Source organism: Ailuropoda melanoleuca, chromosome 16 (genome assembly GCF_002007445.2).
Source record: "Ailuropoda melanoleuca isolate Jingjing chromosome 16, ASM200744v2, whole genome shotgun sequence".
Lineage (NCBI taxonomy): Eukaryota > Metazoa > Chordata > Mammalia > Carnivora > Ursidae > Ailuropoda > Ailuropoda melanoleuca.
The window spans coordinates 23,941,682-23,954,217 of record NC_048233.1 but is presented as its reverse complement, the minus strand read 5'-3'; positions in this window follow the sequence as shown (position 1 = coordinate 23,954,217).

Here is a 12,536-nt window from a genome sequence, read left to right as displayed (position 1 = left end):
CAATCTCCCTGAACTTCCTAAACTCATATATAAAGACAGAAGAGAAGATTCCCTTCTGGGTTGTTCTGAGGATTTCATGAGATATCTACAGGAAAGCACCAGCATAATGCTTGACACCTGACCACTCAATGTTTGTTTACTCTTCTTCCTACCAGATAGTCATCCCAAACTACAGTTTTAGACCGCATACAAATATTAGGGATTCAGAGCTATGTCCCTTTAAAAAGTAGAAGGAAATAGCTTTGTTCAACCTCCTTAAAGACCATTGGTTAAAACAGCCCCCTTCTATACCTACTCAATAGTGTTTAGAAAGGAAAATCTCAAGTTTTTTCTTCCAGGGTATATTTAATGTTGGACTACAGGGAGTTTCATGGTATCCATGTTTCAGTGGGAATTTCAATTCGGACTTCAAACCAGAAAAATCTTAGTCCTTTCAAAAACGTATGTACACGGAAGAGGAGCAGAAGTGGATGAATCAAAATTTGATGAGAAAAGCAAAAAGAGGTTCACTGAGAGAGGGTGCTCATTTGTTTAGTGAGGAAGGCCTGGACTTTCATAGTATATCTCACCCCAATGTCCTTGATTTGCATTAGATGATTTTGTTTTCATTAATGTAGAATAAAACGTAAAACTATGGCTCTCATGTCATATTATGGGCTCACTCTCAACAACACATTTTGTTATCTTTGTGAACTTAAAGAAATCTTCAAATGAAGCAAAACCTCAGGAAGAATAAAACCATGGCCATGGCCAATGTGCCTTGTCTCCCCTCCTGTTCCCATGGCAGACATCACACCATGGCACTCATTCCCACTGACCTTGGATGTGGTCTTAGAATTTCAGCCAAGATTGTGGAGTCCAGGACAGGTAAAGGTGGGCAAGCAGCTCTGATCACAAGTCTCCTGTCTGTCTAACTGTACTGTGTGCCCTGTTGGCCATGAGTAGAACTCCTTTCACAAGGATGAGGAGAAAGATACTCTATCAAATGATGCCAATATGTATTTGCTACTGATTGACTCCAAAGAACTTGCTTCTCTTTTGCTACTCATTTGGCTTGGACTTTTGACCTCAACTCCTTGGGTATCACTGGCTTTGTTCCTGTTATTCTGAATGCCCTATGCGGTGCACAGCTCTGTTTCCTCCCTGGCGCACACGAAGCTCCAGACCGCACTTCAGATGCTTGGTTGGTGCTGCTCTTGCTCACCGAACGTAGGTCTCTAGGACTTCCCCAGCAACCAACTGCTTGTTGCCCTCCCTGCTGGGCAGGGCCTGCCGTGGCCTTAGCAGGCAGCCACTCTCAGTTGTCCTCACCTGGTCTGATCAACCTAGTTCTGGGAAGCCGCTCTGTGGGGTCCATTCTCGCCTGCCCTGGCCTTGTCCAGCCTTGGCACTGGAGGGGTCTTCACAACCCACATCTTTCCTCAAGGGACAGTCTGTACCTGAGTCAGCCCCCGCCAAAAAGGCAGCCTCCTCTTCCTTTTCTGGATTTGTGGCTCACTCATTATTCCTCAACCCTACCACAGCTGCCTGGGCGGCAACACACCCTAGGGCCTGCTGGGAAAATGCCACACTCTGATTTGGCACCTGTTCCTGGTAGCAGACAGGCCCAAACGGCTGGAAGAACACAGGCATGATGAATTAGATATTGAACTGATTGAAGCAACAGCGGCGTCCCTTTGCATAAAAGTGGCCTGCAAAGCAGAGTTAAGAAAATGACTTCTTTTCTTTCTTCTGTTAGCAATAAATCCCTGCACCCCAGGACAGCCTCAGCTTGGCAGGCTGACACCCAGATGATTTCTGATGGCCTACGTGCCGACCGCAAGGCAAGCTTAAGCACTGCCAGTTCAGCCCCCACAGAGAATCCCTTCTCTGGGGATGAGAGGTGCTGTTCCAAACCCCAGCGTGCTGGAATGTGTCCACTCCTCGCCCTTGCATGCAGCTCCAGTGAACAGTGGTCAGCCGGATCGGGAGAGCCGAGGCATGGCCTCTCTGTGCAGGAAATGTCAGTCCTTGCTCTGAAATCTGAGACGTGAACAGAAATGCGGCCATGGAAGAGTTGTAGTTCCAAAGCTGATAAAAATGTTCCCGAATCTAGCTCTAGTGTATGCTTGATTACACCAATCCTCAGGATGGCAAATGATCTTCCATCTTAATTATAGCTTGGGAAAGGATGCCTAGACAGTTCTTTGACTTCTGTTTTATTCTGTCTGTCCCTTCCAAATTGGTGCTTCCAAAAGGAGGAAAGGAGAAGAAGAGACATAAATAACACTCCATGGACTGTCTCATTGGCTCTGGAAAATCTCCTAAAAGGTTACCCATTGCTCTTCATGCTTCTGGGCATGTGCGGGTCACATGCTGGGAGCCGGGAAGTGACTCCAGACTCCTGCTGTGGTAATGCCCAACCAGGCAGAGAGGGAAGGATACCAGGCAGCACAGACATAAGCTTTGGCAAACCGGTGTTGACCTCAGGGTTGTCTGTGACTAGCAATCACATGAGGAGAGAACTCCCAGTTTCCTTCCTTGGGAGAAGGATGGTACAAGAGACGGAAAGGCAGAGTGATTGTAACACCTCCACTGTGTCCAGAGGGGAGAAAAAGCTTCAGACAATGAAGAGCTGGAACCACTGTCAGCCTCAGTGATGCTGGAAGCATCAGGACCCCCCAACGAAAAGGGGCACCTCCATTCCTGCTTGGCAAACGATCAATTTCCAGGGCCAAATATTCTGACCAAGGCATTTTGTGGCAAGGAGAAAGGAGATGAATAAATGGGTCAAACCCCACTGGAGACTGTCTCATGGGAAAAAGCCAAATAGCTGAGTTGCTCTGTTTCTCTGGAGTCTGAGAATCCTCACACTGCAGGGCAGGGAGCCCACGCCTCACACAAACGGCATAGGCAATAAGGTGCCAGAGAACCTGGCCAGAATGCTGCTTTGCTGTGGGGAGAAAGTGGCTACATCCTGCCAGAAAGTCTGGGGATCCTGTCAGTAAGGATATCAGTAGAGGAGATATAGAACTCACCCGCAAGAGGCAGAGATGTGGGATGCCTGTGAAAGTGAGGTAGGAACGCAGCTGGAGCAGTTCGAAGGCAAACACGGCAGCAAACGCAGCTGCCCTCAGCAGGCTAAAGGAGGAACCAACCAAAGCCTCCGACGGCAAATGAAGCAAGAAGATGTGTGCGGGTTTGGCACCAGGATGGCCTGGGCTGTGAGAACACCCCCCTCCCCCCACCTCCCTGCCACCTCCCAGCCTCATGCGGTTCTCATGCGCCAGCAGAGCCTCTTGCATCTATGTGAAATCTGCTCCCACTGGTGCTGGAGGTGGGCCGTGTGCCCGGATGCCCTATGAATCACCTGCAGCGGGAGGAGATCATCACTTCCCATCTGCTGTCCCTGCTTTCAGTCTCCAAATAGAGCTGGCAGCTGGGGATCGGCCCCAGGACCTCAGCCTTCTCCCCCTTTCCTGCCCTGCCCACCGGAAGTGAGTGGGCCTGGGCTGCTAACCTTAGCGCTCTCTGGCTGTCCAGGGTGGGACCATCGTCGCTGCTAACGACCCCCAGCAAGGGCAGTTGCTTGTGAGTGACACTGGAGTGGGTCCGTCAGAATCAAAAAGTGTACAGTCTGTCTGGGAACTCTGGAACCAGCACTTCCTGCATCAAGAGGCCTCATCTGCCCTCCTGATCTGGCTGGGAATGCGGCAGAGGCCCGCTATCGAAGGAGGCCTGCTATCTCTTTTGGTTTTAGCTGTTTGGGGGGGAGAGGCCAAGAGGCAAATTCCTATTGTGCTTCTGTACCTATTAATATTCTTCAACCTGACCACATTTTTTTCTTTAGAGAATGGTATAACCTGAAAGGTACCAGGGACCTCAAGGGGTCTTCTGGCTTGGTTTCTCGCTTCCAGGAAGCTCTGTAACATGAAATCATTCAAGACAGAAAAGAAATAATTTTAGCAGCAAAGGTTTGCCCTCCCCACCACCTCTAGCATCTGCCAGATGCCCTGAATATTTTACAAATGAAAGTTGCTCTATTAAAAATATGTACTCAAGCTAAACATAATTTATAGTGGAGACTAGGATTAATCTCTTTTTTAAAATATTTTTATTATGTTATGTTAGTCACCATACAGTACATCATTAGTTTTTGATGTAATGTTCCATGATTCATTGTTTGTGTATAATACCCAGTGCTCCATGCAATGTGTGCCCTCCTTAATACTCCCCGCCCAGCTACCCCAGCCCCCTACCTCCCTGCCCTCTAAAACCCTCAGTTTGTTGCCTGGAGTCCATAGTCTCTCATGGTTCATCTCTCGCTCTGATTTCCCCCCTTCATTTTTCCCTTCCTTCTCCTAATGTCCTCCCTGCTATACCTTATGTTCCACATATGAGTGAAACCATACGATAATTGCCTTTCTCTGCTTGACTTATTTCACTTAGCATCATCTCCTCCAGTTCCATCCATGTTGATGCAAATGTTGGGTAATCATCATTTCTGGTGGCTGAGTAATATCCCATTGTATATATAAGATTAGCTTCTTTTAAAAAAGATGTATTGATTGCTTAGTAATCCCAGTCACCAATGAAACTGAGGCTTAGGGAGACTCACTGACTTCTCTGTAGACATAGCTAGTAAATAGGAGCATTGGAGTCAGAATCCACATCTTCTCAAGTCCCAATCCAGTGCTCTAGGTTTCAAGGAAATATGTTTCTGACTTTGCAAAAAAATATCTCTGCCAGTAAAATTCATAGAAGCCCTAAATCCTATATATAGGATATATACATATATTTATATATAATGTATATCATATATATATATAAAACATATAATCTAAAACTTAAGAAGGCAACATTTGACATTCTAACTGGTGTAAAGTGGTATCTCAATGTGGTTTTGATTTGAATTTCCCTGATGGCTAATGATTTTGAACATTTTTTCATGTGTCTGTTAGCCATTTGTATGTCTTCATTGGAAAAGTGTCTGTTCATATCTTCTGCCCATTTTATGATTTGTTTATTTGTTTCTCGTGTATTGAGTTTGAGAAGTTCTTTGTAGATCTTGGATACCAGTCCTTTATCTGTGGTGTCCTTTGCAAATATATTCTCCCATTCCGTGGGCTGTCTCTTAGTTTTTTTGACTGTTTCCTTGGCTGTGCAGAAGCTCTTTATCCTGATAAAGTCCCATAAGTTCATTTTATCTTTTATTTCTCTTGCCTTTGGAGATGTGTCGTGAAAAAGGTTGCTCTGGCCNAATTGCACTACTGGGTATTTACCCCAAAGATACAGACATAGTGACGAGGAGGGCCATATGCACCCCAATGTTCATAGCAGAATTGTCCACAATAGCTAAATCGTGGAAGGAGCCGAGATGGCCCTTCAACAGATGACTAGATTAAGAAGATGTGGTCCATATATACAATGGAATATTACTCAGCCATCAGAAAGAACGATACCCAACATTTGCAGCATCATGGACGGGACTGGAGGAGATTATGCTAAGTTTTGTAAGTCAAGCAGAGAAAAACAATTATATGGTTTCACTCATATGGTTTATGGAACATAAGAAATAGCAGGAAGATTGTTAGGAGAAGGAATGGAAGAATGAAGGGGGAATGAACCATGAGAGACTATGGACTCTGGGAAACAAACCAAGGGGTTCAGAGGGAAGGGGGGTAGAGGACTGGGATAGGCCAATGATGGGTATTAAGGAGGGCACATATTGCATGGTGCACTGGGCGTTATACGCAAATAATGAATCATGGAACACTACATCAAAAACTAAGGATATACTGTATGGTGACTAACATAACATGATCAAAAATTATTATTTAAAAAAAAGGCAATATTTTCACAAACAAGGTGAGCATGCACCTGATAATTTGTTCTTCCGATATTGTGCTTAGCAAAACCCTTTCTCTTGGCCACTCCCAGCTTAATGAGTATGAAGCCAAAAAAGTGAGTCCCCAAGTAAGCACACATCCTAGAGAATGAGGCTCGTGGCCTCTCCTACGCTGAGGTAGGCTTGCTATTTGGCTACTTGATCCACAGACAAACTTCCTTCAAATATCAGAAGCACTTAGAGTTTCCATCATTGCAACTTTTGAGAGACGCGATCAAAAGCCCTTTGTCAGTCTTGTCCTTCTCAGCACTTTTCCTACCTCAGAACTGGCACACGTGGGGAAGGTAAGCTGGTATTCACCCACCCTCCACCCATGACAGCCATAGCTAATCTGGCATGGCACTCTCCCACTGACGTTTTGTGTGACTCAGAATTCTCAACCCAGCTCTTAGACATCAGTTGTCAACAGAAGAAATTGACATGTGAACTGACATCCAGTCGCCAACATGGTTTGACCCACTCCTTTTGACTCAGAAAGATGCTGGCAGCTCCTGCTGTTCTCTTCAGTTTGCTCCTTATTTTCATTCAGCTGTGACAAGGTCACACGTCTTCATACATGGAGATCCGTGGATAAAATACGGTTTCATAGGGGCACCTGCATGGCTCAGTCCATTAAGCGTCTGCCTGTGGCTCAGGTCATGATCCCAGGATCTAACCCTGTGTGGAGCCCTGCTTCGGGCTCCATGCTCAGTGGTGAGCCTGCTCTCCCTCTTCTCTCTCGCTCTGTCACTATCTCTGTTGCTACCTCTCAAATAAATAAATAAAATATTTTTAAAAATACAGTTTCATATTGAGCTATGGCTGCTTCTGTCATCCTCATTGGACGATGGGGAAGGGACAAGGAAGGGTCCTGAGTTTCAGACCAGCGTGCCTCAAACTTTCATGTGCCTATGAATGAATCACCTAGGGATCTGGTTAAAATGAAGATTCTGATTCATCAGATCTAAAGTGCGTCCTGAGTTTTGTATTTCTAATGAGCTCTTAGCTGAAGCTGTTGATTTGGGGCCCATACTTTGAGTTGTAAGGCTTTTAGACATGACAATAAACTTAGTCTGCTATTATCATTCAAATAGTCTCCTTATGTCATTTTGTAGTCTCTCTTACATAAAATATTTATTCCTTTAGAGTTCTGTCTCCTCCCCGTTTCTCCCAGGGATAGCATCTGGGTATATGGGGAAGAGATATGCCTTCAGTGACCTCATGGTGGAATGGGGAGATGGTATCTATGAGCCTACATGGAACCCTCTGGATCATACCCCTAGCTTCTATTATAAAGTGGCTGGTCTGGGCTGTTCTCTGGGCTGGTGGCCACTAAGGTTTAACTGGCCTCCTCTCTGGGCCTGATTGTGCTCAGAAGCTAATGTGATAAACTGATCTTGCAAAGATATTATGCATGACACTGACTTCCCAAATCTCCTGTGTCAGAGAATCTGTGAGCATCTAGAGAATTAGAAGCAAGATGGCAGAAAGGAGCTTGGGAGCAGGGGTTCAATGCCTCTAGGTGGCTGCCTAGGCACAAGACCACACTAAATTGCACAATGTCTCCAAGCCTTAGTTTCTTTTTCTGTGAATCATACCTATACCATAGCGGTTTTGTCCCATACAAACAATACTTTTAGCGTCCTCCACAGCTACAAGGAAACATAGTGAGTCTGCTTTTGGCTTCATTTCGATCCAAGTGAAACCTGAACTCTGTTGAAGTAAGAAGACAGAAGTTAACATCAAGAATGCCTGAGGATCCTAAACCCTAAGTCTTGAGAATTCCAGAGCTAGGGTCAAACTTAATGACAGGTGTCTCTTTCACTACCTATGATTTTGTCAACTCTTCGCCCATCTATCTCACCAGAAACATTTGTTAAGCATTTAAATGTGTCACATGTAGAACGGTGCACTAGGTGGGAGTTAAACTTTTGAGGTAATTGAACATATAAAGTCCAAGGCCACAATTCAAAAACACAAATTTTCTGTTGCCTTAATTTGCAATAGGAATACAGCATAATCTCATTCCCACATAAAACTTGCTTCGGAATGGTCTTGACTTAAGTTTTGTTGAAAGCCCCTTTAAGAAATACTCTGAAGAGTCCCTGACATTTTCTCAGGATGTTGCAAACCATGGCTTTTAGAACTTTCTACAGATTGCCGCTGAGAGCTCCCATTAACTTGCAAATCCACTTGACTATCAAAAGTGAAATGAGGATAGGAGCCAAAGTCTTGTAAATAGAAAGAGGTCATTATTGCAGGGATGGAAGCAAGTTGCTCAAACCTTTCCACCAAACTAATGAATTCTCCCAGCCCCTTTTCACTTTGGAAAGAAAGAGCAGACAGATTGGGTGACTTGCCTGAGGCCACAAAATGTACCACAACCAGGGTTTGTAATAAAACATATCATTCCTGGCTCTCAGGCCCTTTCCTTCATAGTCCTACCTTTATTTGGCCATGGGGGTTATTATGAAAATAAAAAGAAATGAACATTTAGTTACGTTATTTTTATAGCCCTATTATATATGACATCTGCCCCTTCTGAATTTGCTCAGTAGATGAGGACAGCTAAGGATTTCATTACTCAGACAGGGCATAAGGCCTGGTCACCAGTCCTGGAATTAACGCGAGGGCTGCCAGCCCTTGAGTCATTGAAAAGGTAATGCTGATGGGCCTTGCCTTGGCTTGAGCCAATCATGTGCAACAACTTAGCTCTCTACATGGGGCAGGAAATTAACTCATGATGTCAGTAGTCCCAGTATTGGAGGTGTGAGTACGTGAATGAGCAAGTATATCTCATCCTCAGTACCCCTGCCTCTCCCAAAATGTTGATCCACTTTACAAAATGAAAATGAAAATAAGTTATCTTGCCTAGCACCCTCATAATGCACTAAGATGGGAAGAGAGCCTTAGCTGAATCTTGCTAACTCCTTAGCTGAATCTTGCTAACTCCCAGCCCTTGGGGTCAAAGGGCACTGCATGGATCCTATTTTTCAGCCAGTCAGCACCTGGTTGCATGTGGGGCTAGAATGGACAGTCCCACAGAAGCCACGGCACTTTTCACCTCCCTGCACATCACTCGGGGTCTGGAACTCCCTTTGTGAACATAGCCTGAGGGATGGCCTCCCACTAGCACTTAAGTGAACCACACTTAATGTTCCAACCCATTAAATGCCCACTGGGCCCTGTGCATCGGGCCCATGACTAAGCTAGCTGAGGTTGCTTCTATTTCACCTGAGTTTTCGTCTTTGCTTTCTCATCCTTCCCACCAGGGTCAGTTCTGGCAAGTTTAAAAAGGTGGCCGTTCCCATGATGACAAGGTTAATAAAGAGCAAGGTGCAGGTCTATGTCGCAGAAACTATAGGAGTGGCCCAACGGTTGGCAGGGTGAGTTATACAGGCTCTTTTCCCAGTCCTACATATCAGCTGCCTGGAGAAATTGCCTTATTTACACTGTTTAGTGCCCTCTACCACCCTTGGCTGGAGCCCTGGCCCTTTATCCCATGCTTTAGAGGTCCCTGCTCTGACCCTGACCCAGGAGACTGAGGGTCCACAGGTTGAGAGGACATGCTTACCCAGGGCCCTGGAATTCCTGTACAAACAGTTCAATGCCCACTTTGAGGACCTGACTGGGGGTCTTTTCCACAGGTTCATCCCTGACTAGTGGACAACGGGTGCTATGTGTGCAAATGGGTGTTGGAGATCAGGGGTTGTGTACAAGTGGGCTGGGGTTCCACACATGCACGCATGAGTTCCCTCTTGATATGACTTAGTGCCTCTGTGTGTACTCCTACCCAGGGGCCCATGCAGGCCAGGGCATGAGAAATCCCCAAACATTCCTTTCTGGAACACTTTTCTACTTTCCATCTCCCAGGGCAGCTCATCAATTCTCGTGGGTTCAAATACTAGCTTCTTCATGCTAATGACATCTTAATTTATACTTTTCTCCACTGAGCTCTAGAATATCTACTTGATATTCCTGCTTAGATCAATCAGAGATCTCAGACTTAATGTGGTTTAAACAGATTTCTTGATTGTTCCCCAAGATATTGTGCTCCCATTCCCAGGATTCCTCATCTTAGTAAATGGTGTCACTATCTGCTCAGCTGCTCAAGCTGAAGAACCAGGAGCACCATCCTAAAAGATTCTAGGAGGATCTCTCCCTTTTACTCCACACCAAATCTACTAGCAAATTCTGTTGGTTCGACCTCAAATCTCTTCCTTCTCTCCCCTTCCACTGCTGTTCCTTTGGCTCAGACCACCACCATCTCTTGCTGGACAACTAAAGTAACTTCCTAACTGGTTTTTCTACTTCCATTCTTGACCTCCAACAATCTATTCTCCCCAGAGTGGCAAAAGTGCTCTTGCGTCCGTGTAGAATGAGATCTTGCCTGTTCACTGTGTAAAAAGGGGGAAATGGCTTCTCTCAGCCTAATAGACATGGCCCTTGCCTGCCTTTCCATCCCTATCTCAGGCCTTCCTCGTCTTTCACTGTCTAATCAGGCTAGTCCTTCAGTTCCTTCAGGCCCAAGGCTTTCCTACACCTCGCACTATCAGCAACACCTCATCGTGAGGTCTCAGCTTGAATGTCTCCTCAGACAGCCTTTCCTGAGCAGTCCTGCTAAAAACGGTCCTGATCTGCGCACCCTCCCATCAAAGCCCCTGATTTCTCTGTGCGTAGCACTTACTGTACTTGAAATAATTATTTTAAGTGATATATTTTCTAATCTAGCATACCAGAATATAAGATCTTTAAAGGCAGGGCAATGTCTGTACCCTGTACCCAAGGCAGTGCAAGGCATGCCGTGAGCACCGGGGAAACGTTGGCTGCACGCGTAATGAAGGCTGGGGCAGGACTGGTGGGTGTGACGGACACATAAGTTAAGAATAACATTTACGTCCCTCAGGGACCCAGACCTAGTCATTTTTCCACACTCCAAGAGTCACCCGCCAATGTTTCAAGTTCCCTTTTCTCCTGATCACTCATGTTGGTTTCTAGATCCTCTCTACGCGCCCTCAGAGGGCCTCTTCTAATCTGTTTCTATAGAAAGAATTTAAGACCCTGGCTAAAGCTTAAGCTAAGTTCCACTGGGCCTCAGCTGTTGAGAGAAACCAGTACCCTGGGAGTGACAGGTTATGGCTCCGCTCACGGGGGCAGCCCCGTCCTCAGAGAGCTCTGTGGGGTTGCTTGGGCACAGAGATTACAGAGAGCCTCTCTGTTTGGGGTGGGTTTTCTCCGCTTTGTTTTCTTGTGTGCTCAGTGGCTTGTTCCTAACTGGCGGCCAATCACCGCACTGCCAGATGGTGCGAAAGATTTACCGGAATTTCATTTTCAAATAAACCACAAGCTTGGATGAGCTAATGTTGTTCCACATAAAAAAGCCACAAAACTGGACAAATTAGCGTTGTTTCAAGAAAAGAAACTTGTCCAAGCCATCAGCTCTGCCCTTCTCAAAGGGCTCTGATAGCTGCATGAAGGCACGGGGGTCTGGGGTCATTCTCGTGTGAGGCCACCACACCAAAGGATGGGTGGGGAGGGAGCACCCCTCCCCTTCCCGCTGACTCCACAGAATAACTTGGCACTGCCGTGGAGGACTGCATTCTCCCGTGGAACTGAATTGTCTCTGTCAAGTTTGTCTCAGTTACACCAAGAGCCAGAGGATGGCAAAGGCCTCTTCCAGCCGGTCGGCAATGGCTGCAGTCTCTCCTCAAACACAGACTGCGTGTGAGCGTTCCTGGACAGCAGGTCATCAGATGGCTACCGAGCAGGGGCACAAAGGCAGACGATTAACACACCACAGCCATGGGGGCTGTTCCAGCGAGGCCCACCCTCAGCAGGAATGGCAACAGAAACTGGTCGGCCCAATACTTCCCCAGATTCTAACCCCAGCGGTACCACTTACAGCTATGGGATCACGGGCGGGTTGCAAGCCTCTGAGAACACTGTTTTCTCCTCCTCAGGCTAGAGAAAATGGTATTAAGCCAACAGGGCCATCTCAAGTATAAAATTGAGATAAATGTCCTTTGCGCTGGACCTGACACATATAGTAGGTGCCCCCAAAATGTGGACACTAGCTGGGGTGATGAGGAGAAGGATGATGTCAGCCGTGTGGCTGCCCTCCTCAGCTTCCAGCACTCACAGCCAGTCTCAGAGGGGAAGTGTCATCTGCTTCCTGTGGTCAGCCGAACTCAACAAGATACGAAGTAAATCAAGCCAGAAAATCAATCAATACCACTGAGGCCAAAAGAGCCCTTCTTAAAGAATCTAAAGAATTGCTGTATCTTTTATCCTTTCTTTTCTCAACCAAACACCAGAGTAAGACCCTTGCGACCCTTGTGCAGAGTTAGAATTCTAGGAACTTACCTCCCTGTGGAAAATTTATATCATAAATAAATGTAGAAATACTCTAAAGGGGTGTCCATGACTGGGGGGGGTGGGATTGGAACTTCATTTTGCTACATAGGGTTAAAAAATCTGAAATGTATTTGAGCAGAGATTCCGTTTTATGGGCTAGATAATGTAATAACCAAAATAGCTATCATTTATTGGACTTTCCAAGCCAAACAACTTGATATACTTTATTCCATTGAATCTTCACCATAAATTTTTAATATTTCTCCCATTATACGGATGAAAATGCTAAAGGAAATTTTTACTAGTTGTGAAAAGG